Genomic DNA, 15319 nt, shown 5'->3' on the forward strand with positions numbered 1-15319 from the left:
CACAGCCTGAGACTCTACTCGACCAGGAGCAATTGCTGAGCCAAGCCCACAGCCCTGCCCAATCTAGAAATCCAACCAGTGGCACTGCACTGCCAGGGAACAGAGCCAGCGACCTCACCTGACCAGAGGTGGAAACTGTCAACCAAGAATACTATACTAAGCAAAGCTGTCCTTCAGAAATGAAGGAGAGATAAAGACTTTCCAAAACAAACAGAAACTAAGGAAGTTCACCACTAGACTTGCCTTATAAGAAATTCTAAAGCATTTTCTTCAAGTGGAAGTAAAAGAGTGCTAATTAACATTTCAAAACATATGAATGTGTAAAATTCACTGGTAATGTCAAATACATAGTCAGATTCTCCAATATTGTAATGATGGTGCATAGTTCACTTACAACTCTAGGTTAAACGTTTTTTTAAAAAACAGCATATTAAAAATATGCAGAAATACAAAGCATCCTAAGAGACTACCACAAGCAACTCTATGCCAATAAAATGGACAACCTGGAAGAAATGGACAAATTCTTAGAAAGGTATAACCTTCCAAGACTGAACCAGGAAGAAACAGAAAATATGAACAGACCAGTCACAAGTAATGAAATGGAAACTGTGATTAAAAATCTTCCAATAAACAAAAGTCCAGGACCAGATGGCTTCACAGGTGAATTCTATCAAACATTTAGAGAAAAGCTAACACCCAACCTTCTCAAACTCTTCCAAAAACTTGCAGAGGAAGGAATACTCCCAAACTCATTCTATGAGGCCACCATCACCCTGATACCAAAACCAGACAAAGATACTACAAAAAAAGAAAACTACAGACCAATATCACTGATGAATATAGATACAAAAATCCTCAACAAAATACTAGCAAACAGAATCCAACAACACATTAAAAGGATCATACACCACGATCAAGTGGGATTTATCCCAGTGATGCAAGCATTCTTCAATATACGCAAATCAATCAATGTGATACACCATATTAACACATTGAAGGATAAAAACCATATGATCATCTCAGTAGATGCAGGAAAAGCTTTTGACAAAATTCAACACCCATTTATGATAAAAACTCTCCAGAAAGTGGGCATAGAGGGAACCTACCTCAACATAATAAAGGCCATATACAACAAACCCACAGGAAACATCATTCTCAATGGTGAAAAACTGCAAGAATTTCCTCTAAGATCAGGAAAAAGACAAGGATGTCCACTCTCACCACTGTTGTTCAACATAGTTTTGGAAGTCCTAGCCACGGCAATCAGAGAAGAAAAAGAAATAAAAGGAATACAAATTGGAAAAGAAGTAAAACTCTCACTGTTTGCAGATGACATGATACTATACATAAAGAATCCTAAAAACGCCACCAGAAAACTACTAGAGCTAATCAATGAATTTGGTAAAGTTGCAAGATACAAAATTAATGCACAGAAATCTCTTGCATTCCTAAACACTAACGATGAAAAATCTGAAAGAGAAATTATGGAAACACTCCCAGTTACCGTTGCAACAAAAAGAATAAAATACCTAGGAATAAACCTACCTAGGGAGACAAAAGACCTGTATGCAGAAAACTATAAGACACTGATGAAAGAAATTAAAGATGATACCAACAGATGGAGAGATATACCATGTTCTTGGATTGGAAGAATCAATATGGTGAAAATAACTATACTACCCAAAGCAATCTACAGATTCAATGCAATCCCTATCAAATTACCAATGGCATTTTTTATGGAACTACAACAAATCATCTTAAAATTTGTATGGAGACACAAAAGACCCTGAATAGCCAAAGCAGTCTTGAGGGAAAAAAACGGAGCTGGAGGAATCAGACTCCCTGACTTCAGAGTATACTACAAAGCTACCGTAATCAAGACAATATGGTACTGGCACAAAAACAGAAACATAGATCAATGGAACAAGATAGAAAGCCCAGAGATAAACCCACGCACCTACAGTCAACTAATCTATGACAAAGGAGGCAAAGATATACAATGGAAAAAAGACAGTCTCTTCAATAAGTGGTGCTGGGAAAACTAGACAGCTACATGTAAAAGAATGAAATTAGAACACTCCCTAACACCATACACAAAAATAAACTCAAAATGGATTCGAGACCTAAATGTAAGACTGGACACTATAAAACTCTTAGAGGAAAACATAGGAAGAACACTCTTTGACATAAATCACAGCAAGATCTTTTTTGATACACCTCCTAGAGTAATGGAAATAAAAACAAAAATAAACAAATGGGACCCAATGAAACTTCAAAGCTTTTGCACAGCAAAGGAAACCATAAACAAGACAAAAAGACAACCCTCAGAATGGGAAAAAATATTTGCAAATGAATCAATGGACAAAGGATTAATCTCCAAAATATATAAACAGCTCACGCAGCTCAATATTAAAGAAACAAACAACCCAATCCAAAAACGGGCAGAAGACCTAAGTGGACATTTCTCCAAAGAAGACATACAGATGGCCAAGAAGCAAATGAAAAGCTGCTCAACATCACTAATTAGTAGAGAAATGCAAATCAAAACTACAATGAGCTATCACCTCACACCAGTTAGAATGGGCATCATCAGAAAATCTACAAACAACAAATGCTGGAGAGGGTGCGGAGAAAAGGGAACCCTCTTGCACTGTTGGCGGGAATGTAAATTGATACAGCCACCATGGAGAACAGTATGGAGGTTCCTTAAAAAACTAAAAATAGAATTACCATATGATCCAGCAATCCCACTACTAGGCATATACCCAGAGAAAACCATAATTCAAAAAGACACATGCACCCCAATGTTCATTGTAGCACTATTTACAATAGCCAGGTCTTGGAAGCAACCTAAATGCCCATCGACAGATGAATGGATAAAGAAGTTGTGGTACATATATACAATGGAATATTACTCAGCCATAAAAAGGAACGAAATTGAGTCATTTGTTGAGACATGGATGGATCTACAGACTGTCGTACAGAGTGAAGCAAGTCAGAAAGAGAAAAACAAATATCGTATATTAACACATGTATGTGGAACCTAGAAAAATGGTACAGATGAACCAGTTTGCAGGGCAGAAGTTGAGACACAGATGTAGAGAACAAACGTATGGACACCAAGGGGGGAAAACCACGGTGGGGTGGGGATGGTGGTGTGCTGAATTGGGCGATTGGGATTGACATGTATACACTGATATGTATAAAACTGATGACTAATAAGAACCTGCAGTATAAAAAAAAAACAAAAAAAACAACTAATACTAAACTTTCTTTGGGTTATTTGTATGTAAATATGTTAATATAAATGTTTTAGACATTACATGAAATTTCTAAAAATCTTATATGTTCTGGTATAATGTTATAAGTTATAATTCTAGTTATTACTTTAAAATGTATATCTCCGAAATAACTAAATTTCCTTGTCAATTGCATTATTATGAACTTTCATCAAATCTTTAACTGTGGTCATTTTTAAGTCTTTTGTCATTTACAGACAGTTCTGGGTGTACTCTGATGCTTTTGCAAATATGTTCCTATAAAAGGGTTTCATCTTCAAGGAATTCATGGAAAAGACTCTGACAAGTACAGGTTTCTGGTAACTGACTATACTGCTGAACTGAATGAATAAGCATTTTCAGAACTCTAATGGAAAACTGATGAATTCATAAAAGTGCTAACAAAAGATCAAGATAAAAAAAAATTAATTACATAGGACTGAGTGAACTGATGAGGATGATTATAATTTTTGTGACTTTCTGTTTGAATAAAAAAAAAAAATCCCACAAGGACTCAGAGGCAAAAAATATACAAATCAATTTTCACTGCAAAGTAAAGGAGCTGTTACAGTGGAGGATTACTGGACTGAATGTCAATATTATGACATAGTATGAGTGTGTTTCATGTTTGGTAATTGCAATCATTGTTGCTTTTGTTGTGGTCAACCATTTACAATGCTTGGTGTCAGTTTATTTATCTCTTGTAAAAATAAAATACAGTGTGTGTGTGTGTGTGTGTGGGAAAAAAATAATAAAAAAATAAAGAACTGCTACTTAACAGGAAAAAAAAACAACCGTAACTACAATGATTTCACATTGGATACATAATATAAAAATACGGAAATTGTAACATCAGTAACCTAAAATGTGAAGGGGAAGAAGTAAAAGTCTAAAATTTCTGTATGCTATTGAAGGTAAGTTGTTATCAGCTTAAAATAGGGTGTTACAAATGTAAGATATTTTATGTAAGTCTCATGGTAGCCACCAAGGAAAAACCTGTAGTAGATACACAAAAGATTATGGTAAAGGAGTCAAAGCATATCACTACAAAAGGTGATCAAATGACAAAGGAAGATAGCAAGAGAAGAAGCAAGAAACAGAGATCCAATGATACGCTGCCTATAAAGGACTCACTTTTGTTTTAAGAACATGCATAAACTGAGAGTGAAGGAATGGAAAAAGGTATTTCAAGCAAATGGTAACCAAAAGAAAGCAGGGACAACTGTACTTATATCAGACAAAATAGACTCTAAGCTAAAAAAGGACAAAGAAGGTCCGTATATAATTTAAAAGAAAAAGATCAATCAATCAGGAAGATATAACAATTTTAAATATTTATGCACCCAACATGTATTATGTACCTAAATAGATAAAGCAAATACTAACTGAACTCAAAGAAAAAATAAACATCAAAACATTAATAGTTGGGGACTTTAATACCCCACTCTTAACAATGACTAGGTCATCCAGATAGAAAATCAATCAGGAAACAGAGGATGTGAACAACATTATAGATCAAATGGTCCTAACAGACACATATAGAACATTCCTTCCAACAGCTGCATATTACACATTTTTCTCAAGTGTACACAGAACATTTTCTAGGATAGGTCATAGGTTAGGCCACAAAAAAGTCTCAACAAATTCAAGACAATAGAAGTTATATCAAGTATCCTCACATAAGGCAATGGAATGAAACAAAAATCCATAACAGTAAGAAAGCTGGAACACATTCATCAAAAGGAACCAATATCTTAACTTCTAACACTATAGGTTAGTATTGTCCTCTTTTAACTTTATATAAATGGAATAAGTTTTTCTCCTTTGTTTATATTTTTCACTCAATCTTATGCTTATGTGTTTTACTTCACGTAGCAGTAGTTTGTTCATTTTCATTGCTACCTAGTATTGCATTATAAGAATAAATCACAACTTATTATCCTTTTTGCTGGTGATGAGCATTTTTGTTGTTTATAATATAGGCCTATTGCAGATAGTGCTAACATAAACATTCTTCTACATGCCTTTAGTGCAGCGGTCCCCAACCTTTATGGCACCAGGGACCGGTTTCATGGTAGACAATTTTTCCACAGACGGGGGTGGGGGATGGTTCAGGCGATAATGCGAGTGATGGGGAGCGGCAGATGAAGCTTTGCTTGCTCACCCGCTGCTCACCTCCTGCTGTGCGGCCCAGTTCCTAACAGGCCACGGACCACTACCAGTCCACAGCCGGGGGGTTGGGGACCCCTGCTTTACTGTATCTGTGATAGCATTTCTACTGGGGACATATCTAAGGGTGGAATTGCTCCATCATAGTGTCTGCTTATATTCACTTGTCATAGACACTGCCAAATAGTAGGTTACACCAGGCTATACATGTCTATCAATGTTTGAGAATTGCAGTTGCTCTAGCTTTTATTCTATACTGTGTCAGTCTTTTTGACTTTAGCCATTCTTGTTTGTGTGTAATGCTATTCATAGTAGTTTTACTTTGTGTTGCTGTAATGAATAAAGTTGAGCATTCTTTTTTATCTATTGGCCATTTCAATCGCATTTTGCAAAGTGTAAAGTGTTCAAACTTCTTGACCCTTTTTCTCTATAGGGCTTTTTAAAAATATTAATTCATATAAATTCTTCATATATTCTAGATATGAATCCTTTCCAAATTATCTACCTACCTACCTACCTACCTACCTATCCATCTATCATCTGTCTATCCACCTACACATACACACACACACACCACATAGAGATCTCCTAAGTAGTGGTGTCTGTCTTTTGATAAAAATAAGTTATCAATTTTATTATAAATACATTTAACAATCTTGATTTTTATGATTAGTCCTTTATATGTCCTGTTTGAGAAATCTTTCTTATCCTAAGATAATGAAGATATTCTCCTTCTGTTATATCTAGAAGCTTTTTGTTATCATCTAAAAGCTTTATTGTATAATCAGCAACATTTAGATCTACAGTCTACCTAGAATTGATTTTTATGAGTGGTGTGGATTAAGTATCAATGTATTTTTCCAAAAAATATAAATTTACCCAGAATCTTTTTTTTTCAGAATCATTTATTTAATAGAACTGTTTTTCCTACTTCTTTGCAGTGTCGCTTTTGTCAAAAATCAAGTCTCTATATACATGTAGGATTCTGTTCCATTAGTCTATTTATCTCTACAAATTGTATATCGTTATAACTTCATAATGTCTTACTGTCTAATACTGTATTTCCCCAGCTTTGTTCTTTACCAGTATTATCTTGGCTATACTTGGTCCTTTACGTTTCCATACAAATTTTATAATTTGTTTATAAATATCCTCCACACCTCACCCCCCATCCCCCCCAAAAAAAACCTGCTGGAATTTTGATTCGGATTGCCTTGAATCTATAGATCAATTTCAGGAAAATTAACAACTTTACATTATTGACTCCTCCAGTGTATGAGTGTGGCACTTCCTTTATTAACTTAAGTCTTCCATAATTCCTCTTACATGCATGGAGAAATCTTACATATCTTCCTTAGATTTATTTCTAACTATTAGGTGGTTTTTAAATAGTATATTTAAAATACTATTTTCTAATTGTTTGTTCCAGATATACAGAAATTAATTTATTCATGTAGGCTGAACTAGTGTCCACCAAACTTACTAAATTCATTTACTACTAATTGTAATAATCTGTATTTTAGATATAATTTCAGATTTTCTATGTAAACAATCAAATTGTCCTTGAATAATGATAATTTACTCCTGTTTCCTTATTGAATTGGTTAGAACATTCAATAAAATATTGAAGAAAAGTGGTAAGAGAAGATATCCTTTGCTTGTGGAAGAAATCTTTCAACATTTCATTGTTGTGTATGATCTTTACTATAAAACTCTTGCACAGATTAAGGAAGTTCTCTTTCTTAGCTAGTTTGCTACGGACTTTTTATCAGAATGATGTTGAATTTGTCATATTTTCCTCCATTATTCTGATAATGTGGTAAACTGGTTGATTTTAGAATATTAAACTTCATATTTTCTTTATCCATTCATCTATTGATGGACATTAATGGATGTTGTTTTCACATTGTGGCTTTTGTAAATACTACTATAATGAACATGGGGGTACATATCTCTCTCTGACAACCTGATTTTAATTATTTTGGATAAATACCCAGAAGTGGGATTGCTGGATCATATGGTAATATATTTTAATTATTTTAGGAAACTCCGAGCTATTTTCAATGGTAGTTGCACCATATTGCCATATATGACAACATGGATGAACTCTGAAAACATTATGCTAAGTGAAATAAACCAATCACAGAAGGACAAATGCTGCATGATTCCATTTATATGAAGTGTCTAAAACAGTCAAATTCATAGAAGTGGAAAGTAAGATGGTTAATTGCCAGGGGCTGAGGAAAGGGAAAAATGGGGAGTTACTGCTCAATGGGTACAAAGTTTCAGTTATGAAAGAATAAGTTCTTGAGCCTCACGTGCTGCTTTTGACCCAACTTCTTAGCCTCGCATCCTTGACGTTCAGTGAATTTGTCACATACCTCAAGGGAGAGTCTTACCTCAGTATATATTTTTTTCTCCCCAGGATCTTGGCCACTTGAGTCCCGGCTGCCTAGATAGCATTCTGATAGCTTAAATAGATTTTTTAAAAGTTTATCCAGCCCTTCTAGTTGTCTTCAGAGGAAGGTTTGTCTAATCTATCATAGCTAGAAATGGAAGTAGCTGTTCAGTTTCTAATACGTGATTTACAGTTTCAGTCTATTTGGATTAATTATTGGGCATGTCGCAACTAAGTTTTACAGGCTTTCAGGTTCTGACTTTTGTCTGGATTCTTACATAATGACTATTTCTAAAACTTAATCTCACACCCTGAACAATTTTTGATTATTTACTGGTCTTCTACAGCTTGTAAGTGTTCATTTGTAAACCATATCTGATAGATGTGAGAAGTTAACAATAGACTTGGTTTCAGTGGGTGTCATGGGGATAATTTGTCAAGGAAGAACAAGTTGCCTCAAAGTGAAATGTGAAGAGAGTTCATTCTGTGTTTATGTACAGATATCAAGGTCTCTTGAGCATCCTCTAATAGCTCTTTACCTTGCAGTAGAGAGACTCTTAATAACTTTGCCAGTGTATTCTAACACTACAAAGATGGGCATTTATCAGAAGATGAATGCAATGGTTTAAGACAATTCTTTGTTTATAGTCTCAGAAAGGAAAACAAAGAAAATAATTCGAAGGGGTGTGTGTGTGTGTGTGTGTGTGTAACAGAAATTAAAATAACTCTTCTCTCTACATTTTCATGGACAAAGTCAGATAAGTTTGGACACAGTTTTGGATCAAAGACCACACTGATAGGTTGCACTGGTTCAGTTTTGGTTTCTAGATTTAGGTAGACCGAGTTTGAATCCTGTTTAACTCAGGGTTATTTCCTACTTTTCAAGCTGAAGATTCCTAAAGTGAAATGTGAAAATGTTAAAAAAATATAGATATAGATATATGTGGATATAAATATATATACACATATATATCGGCAGAGAGTAAGCGTGTGTATGTGTGTGTGTCTGTGTGTGTGTGTATTATGTGTATATACACACACAGTGCCTAGAACAATGCCTGGCAGACAGCAAACCCTAAATACATGATCACCGTTATCACTCTAAGTTTTCATTTGCCCCACTCTAATGTGGGTAGGGAATGCCAGTTTTTCTTCTCTTTATTGCTCATATGCAGTACTCTGTAGGGAAATTGGCATGTACAGTGTCAGCCACTAGATTTGGCTAAATGAAAGAACAGTATCAAATACGGGAGGACGTTGAGGAAAGTATAAGAAAAACATAATAGATCTGAAATTATGAACTCCCTGATGACCTGTTATAAGGGGTAAGGGAAGAAAACAGATTGGACACTGGGAGTTATATTCACTAACATCATCATAAAGTCTGCCTTACTGCTTGGAATTTAATAGAATAAATAAATTATTGATTATAATAAATAATTATTGACTATTTGGCTGAACATTGTGCTCAGTTTAACAGCATAAAAGAAGAAACTAGCACAATTCAGCGGGAAGGAGTTTGCAGACTGAAAACTAGAAGGTTATCCTAAGTAAGGAAGCTTCCAGAGAAAACATAAAAAAGGTTATGTAAAGAGGTGGATGCAACAGCTTACCATAATATGCTTTCTCTATTTAACTGAATCATTTCGCTCACTATATTGCACATTTTACACAATTGCCACAATTTCTGCATTTCTCCAAATGGCTATAATATGACAAGAGAAACAATAGATTGTGTAATTCTCAAAATAATCTATTTACAATGATTTTTCTCAGCTTCTTTCTCTGTGAAGGATGTGTTTGGTAAGGAAGCATCCCTGGAGGGACAAGACTTTAAACCAGAGGGGGAAATGACTACCTCAATTTAAAGCCTAAATTGAGACAGGATGGACGTTCCAAGTATTCTAATACATGTAATACTCTCCGTTATTTTCTGTGATCCCAAAGTCTTTGGAAGTTTGTCTGCTCTGACCAAACCCAGAATTAGGTCAGACCTCCTAAGATTATATCACTTCTCTTCTGATATTAACATGCTTTGGCCTTCCAAGTGAGGAAATGTAGAAAAGAGGTGGTGAGTGAGTAATAACTTTCTATTGCCGTGTAACAAATTACCACAAATTTAGCAACTTAAAACAATATTCGTTTATTATCTCATACTTTCTGGAGGTCAGGAGTCCATGTATATAGCATAATTGGGTTCTCCACTCAGGGTTAAACAGGCTGAAATCAAGGTGTATTCCTTTCTGGAGGCTTTGTGGAAGAATCTGCTTCCAAGCTCATTCCAGTTTTGATGGAATTCAGTTCCTTTTAGATGTAGGCCTGAGTCCCCATTTCCTTGCTGGTGTCACCCAGGGGCACACTCAGCTCCTCAAGGCCACCTGCACTCCTTATTGTACAGCTCCCTCCATCTTCAAAGCTAGCAATGGAGCGTCTCCTCCAGCTCTCTCATGCCAAATCCTTCTCATGTTTGAATCTCTTTTGTCAGGAAGAGGTGGTCACTTTTCAGGGACTCACCTGATTAGGTAAGACCCATTACGAATTATCTCCCTATTTCAAGGTCAGTTTTCTTGGGATCTTAATTATAGTTTCAAAATCCCTTCCCAGCAGTCCTGATCTAGATTAGCGTTTGATTGAAAAAGTAGGAGAAGGTGTGAATATACCAGAGCCTGAGAATCTTGCCCATGTATTCCCAGCCCGACACGTTGCTCCCTGTCCTCTATCACATGCCTCTTAAATAAGATCCCCTTAACAAACATTTCTCACTGCTGTCGTCACTGTATGTCATTATTTTGGAGGCTCCATGAAGTATGGAAAGTACTGGAGTGTTGGAGCTAGAAAGATCTGGGTTGAAATCCCCTCTATGCTAGCTGTGGGATTTTGAGTAGGTTATTTCATTCCTCAGAGCCTCAATTTCCTCAATGGTAAAAACTAGGGCTAATAATAATTATCTCTAAGGCCTATAGAGAATCAGGAAAGCCATATAATGGAAATCACCTGACTTGCACAAGACAGCAAACTTTAGATTCCTGACTTTTCTTCCTTCTTTTGAATGTTCTGATATAGCTCCTCCAATTCACACCTACTTATCCTCAGACATGGGAAAAATTAAGATTTACAAGCCCTGGAGGTAAAGTGATTTTCAGTAAATAACCTAACAATTTTCTCAAAACTTCTACATTGTATTTCATTTTGGAATTAATTCATTAGTGTTGACTGGTGTACATTCATAAGAACTTTTATTTAAAAGCTCAATATCCTTCTTTGTTTTCACTATTTTTTTTTAGAGATTCTAAGACCTTCTACTCCCCCAGGGGAGGAAAAAAAGGAATATTATATGAAGACAGCCAAGCAGTCAGTAGACAGACTCCTACTATTAGGAAAAAAATCCCAAAATACCTGTTAGAATGCTACTGGTAAGAGATTTGGCAGGGTGATGATTATGATTACATGTGAGTAGAACAGCAGTTTCCATAATAAATGTGTGGGTTGTGAACAGATTTTGAAACAAAAAATGCTGGGATGCAGCCTAATGAATGTACTCATTAACCTTAATAGCATCAGGTAGAGAAGGGAGAGGACCATTTTGGAGGGGGGAATGAATTCAGCCTTTCAGAGTCATTTTATAAGGCACATCAAACAGTGCTGCTTTCTCAATTAAAAATGAATATATGCAGTTGGGACTTCCCTGGTGGCGCAGTGGTTAAGAATCCGCTTGCCATTGCAGGGGACATGGGTTCGAGCCCTGGTCCGGGAAGATCCCACATGCCGCGGAGCAACTAAGCCCGTGCACCACAATTACTGAGCCCACATGCCGCAACAAGAGAAGCCACCTCGATGAGTAGCCCGCGCATGGCAAAGAAGAGTAGCACCTGCTCGCCACAATGAGAGAAAGCCTGCGCGCAGCAACAAAGACCCAACACAGCCCAAAAATAAATTTAAAAAAAAAAAAAAAGAATATATGCAGTTATCGGAAAAGAATTCTCTAAAATTTGAAATTTGCCTTTTAAAGTCTAATTTTCTAATAAGTTATATTAAACATTTAAGTCCTTAGTATGTTCAAGGAATTATAATAAACATAAGGATGAGATGTCCAAAACATAAAATTTACAATTTAGGGAAAACAAATAAATGTACTTAATTTTAATATGATGACAAATGCAAAACTAAAAGCATCAAAATGTTACCTCTATGAGAGCAGAAATCTTGTCTTCTTGTTCACCACTCTACTCCCACATAACTAACAAGTTATTAGTTATTAGTTACCCAATACTTGTTCAGTGAATAAGAAACAAATGTCACAGTATTTTGGAAGCAGAGAGGAAGGAACTATTACGCCCAGGGGAGCTTGAGAAAGGTTTTAATAAGTTGTATTCAAGTTCAGTCTGTCTGCTGGATAGATGAATTGGATTTTATCAAATCAGGAAAAATGTAAGCAGTTGAAGGGATGACTCTCTGTGCAGAGGGAACAGCATACTCAAAGGCTTGGAGGTATGAAAGTCTGATGTATTTGAGGAATGAGAATCAAGTGCAACGTCTCCAGTACACAATATACGTGTGATAGTCTTAGCAGTGCCAATACCATCACACTAAGCGGGACTGAAGATTTCAGTGATCAAGAATAATTGTATGTGCCTGGCATACCCACGTCCCCCACCCCTACCTCCACAATGCATACACTTACACCTCCTGACACAAATTTAACGTCTGCTAACTGCTAGGAATAGTCATTCTGATGCCTACATTTTTGGTCTGGTATTGCTCCTTTTGAAGCAGACTGAAATGATTTATTTATGTTGCTTGCCCCTGGCAGACACCTCCCCAAGAACTCTGCGGAGTTATGCTAAGTAATCATGTTGCCATTTGAGAGTTCAGCTAAAGAAACCCGTACCCACTGTAGGTGATTAGCGTTCCATGTAAATAAACCAAGGGACTGTAAATGTAAGAACTAAGCGTGTGGAAACACCCAGGACACTAATTGAGGGGATGGGGGAATAATCTCAGGAAGGCAGGACAGGAATGTGATTTTCATAAGTGATGATTCAGTGACTGGGAACCTAATGAATTGTACTGTTAAGGGGAAGACTTGAATAAAAAGAAAAGAGGATGTTCAGTCTGGAGGATAAATGAGGAAACTTCCAGTGGGCTGGAAGTCAGCAATGCGCATTCAGGCAGGTCATACATAATGGACTGCTGAGGACATGTGCTGGGACCTACCACGGTGTCTGTGCAGTTTGCCTGCACAGAATATGCATTCAAAATGCTTACTGTATTAATGCATTAGAATGAAAAGAACATGGAGACTGTTACAGAGGATCACCCAATGCAACTTTCTGTGCGACATAAATTTTTTTGTTTTCCATAGCAATAACTTAAAACGAGGACAGGAAGGAAAGAGTGTATTGTCTGCATTGTACAGATTTAGATTTTGATAAGAGAGACAAATTTTTAAATTACTGAGCATCTCTATTCTAACATTTGATAATTACTAAACCTTTTTTCTTCAGAATTTTCCAAGAATTTTTTATGCCCGTTACCATGTATCCTTAGGGGCTTCTACATTCCAGAAATATATTCTGACATTAAATCTACTGATTGTAAACCCTGCAGTAATCATATTATAACCATAACCATTTGTCTGCTTCAAATATCTATAAGTTAATACAAAAATAATAAAAATAATAATTCTAAAGTTAAAACGTTTATAAGGATATAATTGTATAGAGCATCAGATCTTTAGAGTTCTATAATTTTCATTATTTCTCTCTTTTTTTTTTTGAGTGCCAACAGCTATTGCTCAGCATACAAAACCCTAAACATAATAGAATAGGGTAGGTTAATATGGTACTGGACCACAGGTAAGAAAATTGTTAACTTGTATTTTTTTTTAACACTCAAATTAATTTTATATGTAGAGAACAGATAGAAATCCAGGAGAAACAAAGTGCTAGAGAGCATATAAAGGGAAATCTGACCATTGTAGATCGCTACTTGTATTCATTTTCTTCCTTTTTCACCCCAAACCTATTTTCCTGTGTTTTACAACCTAGGACATGGAGCTACAATGTCACTTACAATATCACTAATGTCTCCCATAAACCAACAACATCCTCCTTTACCCCCTATTCTCCACGTATCTAGTCCTAGGGACTCTGAGAATTCCTTACAAATAGGCTCTTCATTCCCACTCCTTTAATACAAACATCCATTAGATCCCTTAACCACTGTAACAACTTTTCTAACTTGATCCTCTAACACTCATCCACAACCTTTCTTATCTGTCACTCGCACTGCTACCACGGTTCATCCAGTTCTCATCGTCTCTTCGTATCACTTCCCACTTTAAAAGCCACCACTGGCTCCCCTTCACCTGAATGATAAAACTCAAAACGTTTGGAATGGCCCAGAAGACCATTCATAATTGGTCTTCCTCAGCTTACTTTTCATTAGTCACTATCCGGTGCACTCTATATAGCTGCAATGCTTAATATTCACTATTCCCTGATTCACAAAGACCTACTTGTTATCTAAAAAATAACATTTCAAAATACAGTTATCACTCCATTACCCATATTTTTCAAACTCAATTCAAATCTTACCTTTCTACGAAGAGTTGGTCAATTATTTACTGATCTTCTCTCTCGATGCGTTCATTTCATACCTATAACAATATTCGTTCATATGTGGTCATTTATTTACATGTCTCTCCTCCTCTCCCATTCCTCCACTAGACTGTGAACACCTGGAGTGTAGTGTCTAAAACCTAGTTAACACCAAGCTGATCTCCCTGTGCTATGTGGCTGCTTCCCACTAGCTATCTATTTTACATTTGGTAGTGTATGTAGGTGCTTTGTGACCACCTAGAGGGGTGGGATAGGGAGGGTGGGAGGGAGACGCAAGAGGGAGGAGATATGGGGATATATATATGTACATGTATAGCTGATTCCCTTTGTTATAAAGCAGAAACTAACACACCATTGTAAAGCAATTATACGCCAATAAAGATGTTAAAAAAAAATGGAAAGAAAAAAAAAAACCTAGTTAACATGTTTTCCTAAGTTTAAGTACAATTTCAACACATAGTAAATGTGATAGATTGCATTTTCCTTCACAATATGCACTGATCCTTTCTGTGGGAAAAACTGTACACACCTGTCCCATTCAGATCAGGTTTGGCCGTATAACTTGCTTTGGTCCGTGAAATGTGAGCAGAAGTGACATGTGCCACTTCTGAGCAGAATACTTAACAACCACTGCATGGGTCCAAGACACTCTCTGTTTTTCCCTTCTGCAAGATAAGCCATGTCCCAGAAGGAATGTCTCAGAATGAAGGTGCAGAGATATAGGCCATCTGCAGTGAACCTAAAGGCTGAGCAAGAAATAAACTTTTGCTCTAAACCACTGAGATAAAGGAACTGTTTACTGCCACAAAATAATTTAGTCTAAGATAGGTAGGTATTTCATAAATGTTGAAGAA

The 15319-nt window shown here is 36.2% G+C and overlaps 1 protein-coding gene and 1 long non-coding RNA gene across 9 annotated transcripts in view; one reads left to right on the plus strand and one right to left on the minus strand.

Moving 5' to 3' along the window:
* Window positions 1-15319, plus strand: part of GRM5 (glutamate metabotropic receptor 5) — a 534341-nt gene that overhangs the window by 357863 nt on the left and 161159 nt on the right. The window lies entirely within an intron of this gene.
* The window catches only part of LOC133099222 (uncharacterized), a 243028-nt gene that overhangs the window by 66892 nt on the left and 160817 nt on the right, over window positions 1-15319 (minus strand). For all 4 annotated transcript variants that reach the window (XR_009702304.1, XR_009702305.1, XR_009702303.1 and 1 more), the window contains exon 6: window positions 14442-14503. This is a non-coding gene — a long non-coding RNA (uncharacterized LOC133099222). The remainder of the gene's footprint in view (window positions 1-14441; window positions 14504-15319) is intronic.

The sequence above is a fragment of the Eubalaena glacialis genome, chromosome 10, assembly GCF_028564815.1.
Source record: "Eubalaena glacialis isolate mEubGla1 chromosome 10, mEubGla1.1.hap2.+ XY, whole genome shotgun sequence".
NCBI lineage: Eukaryota > Metazoa > Chordata > Mammalia > Artiodactyla > Balaenidae > Eubalaena > Eubalaena glacialis.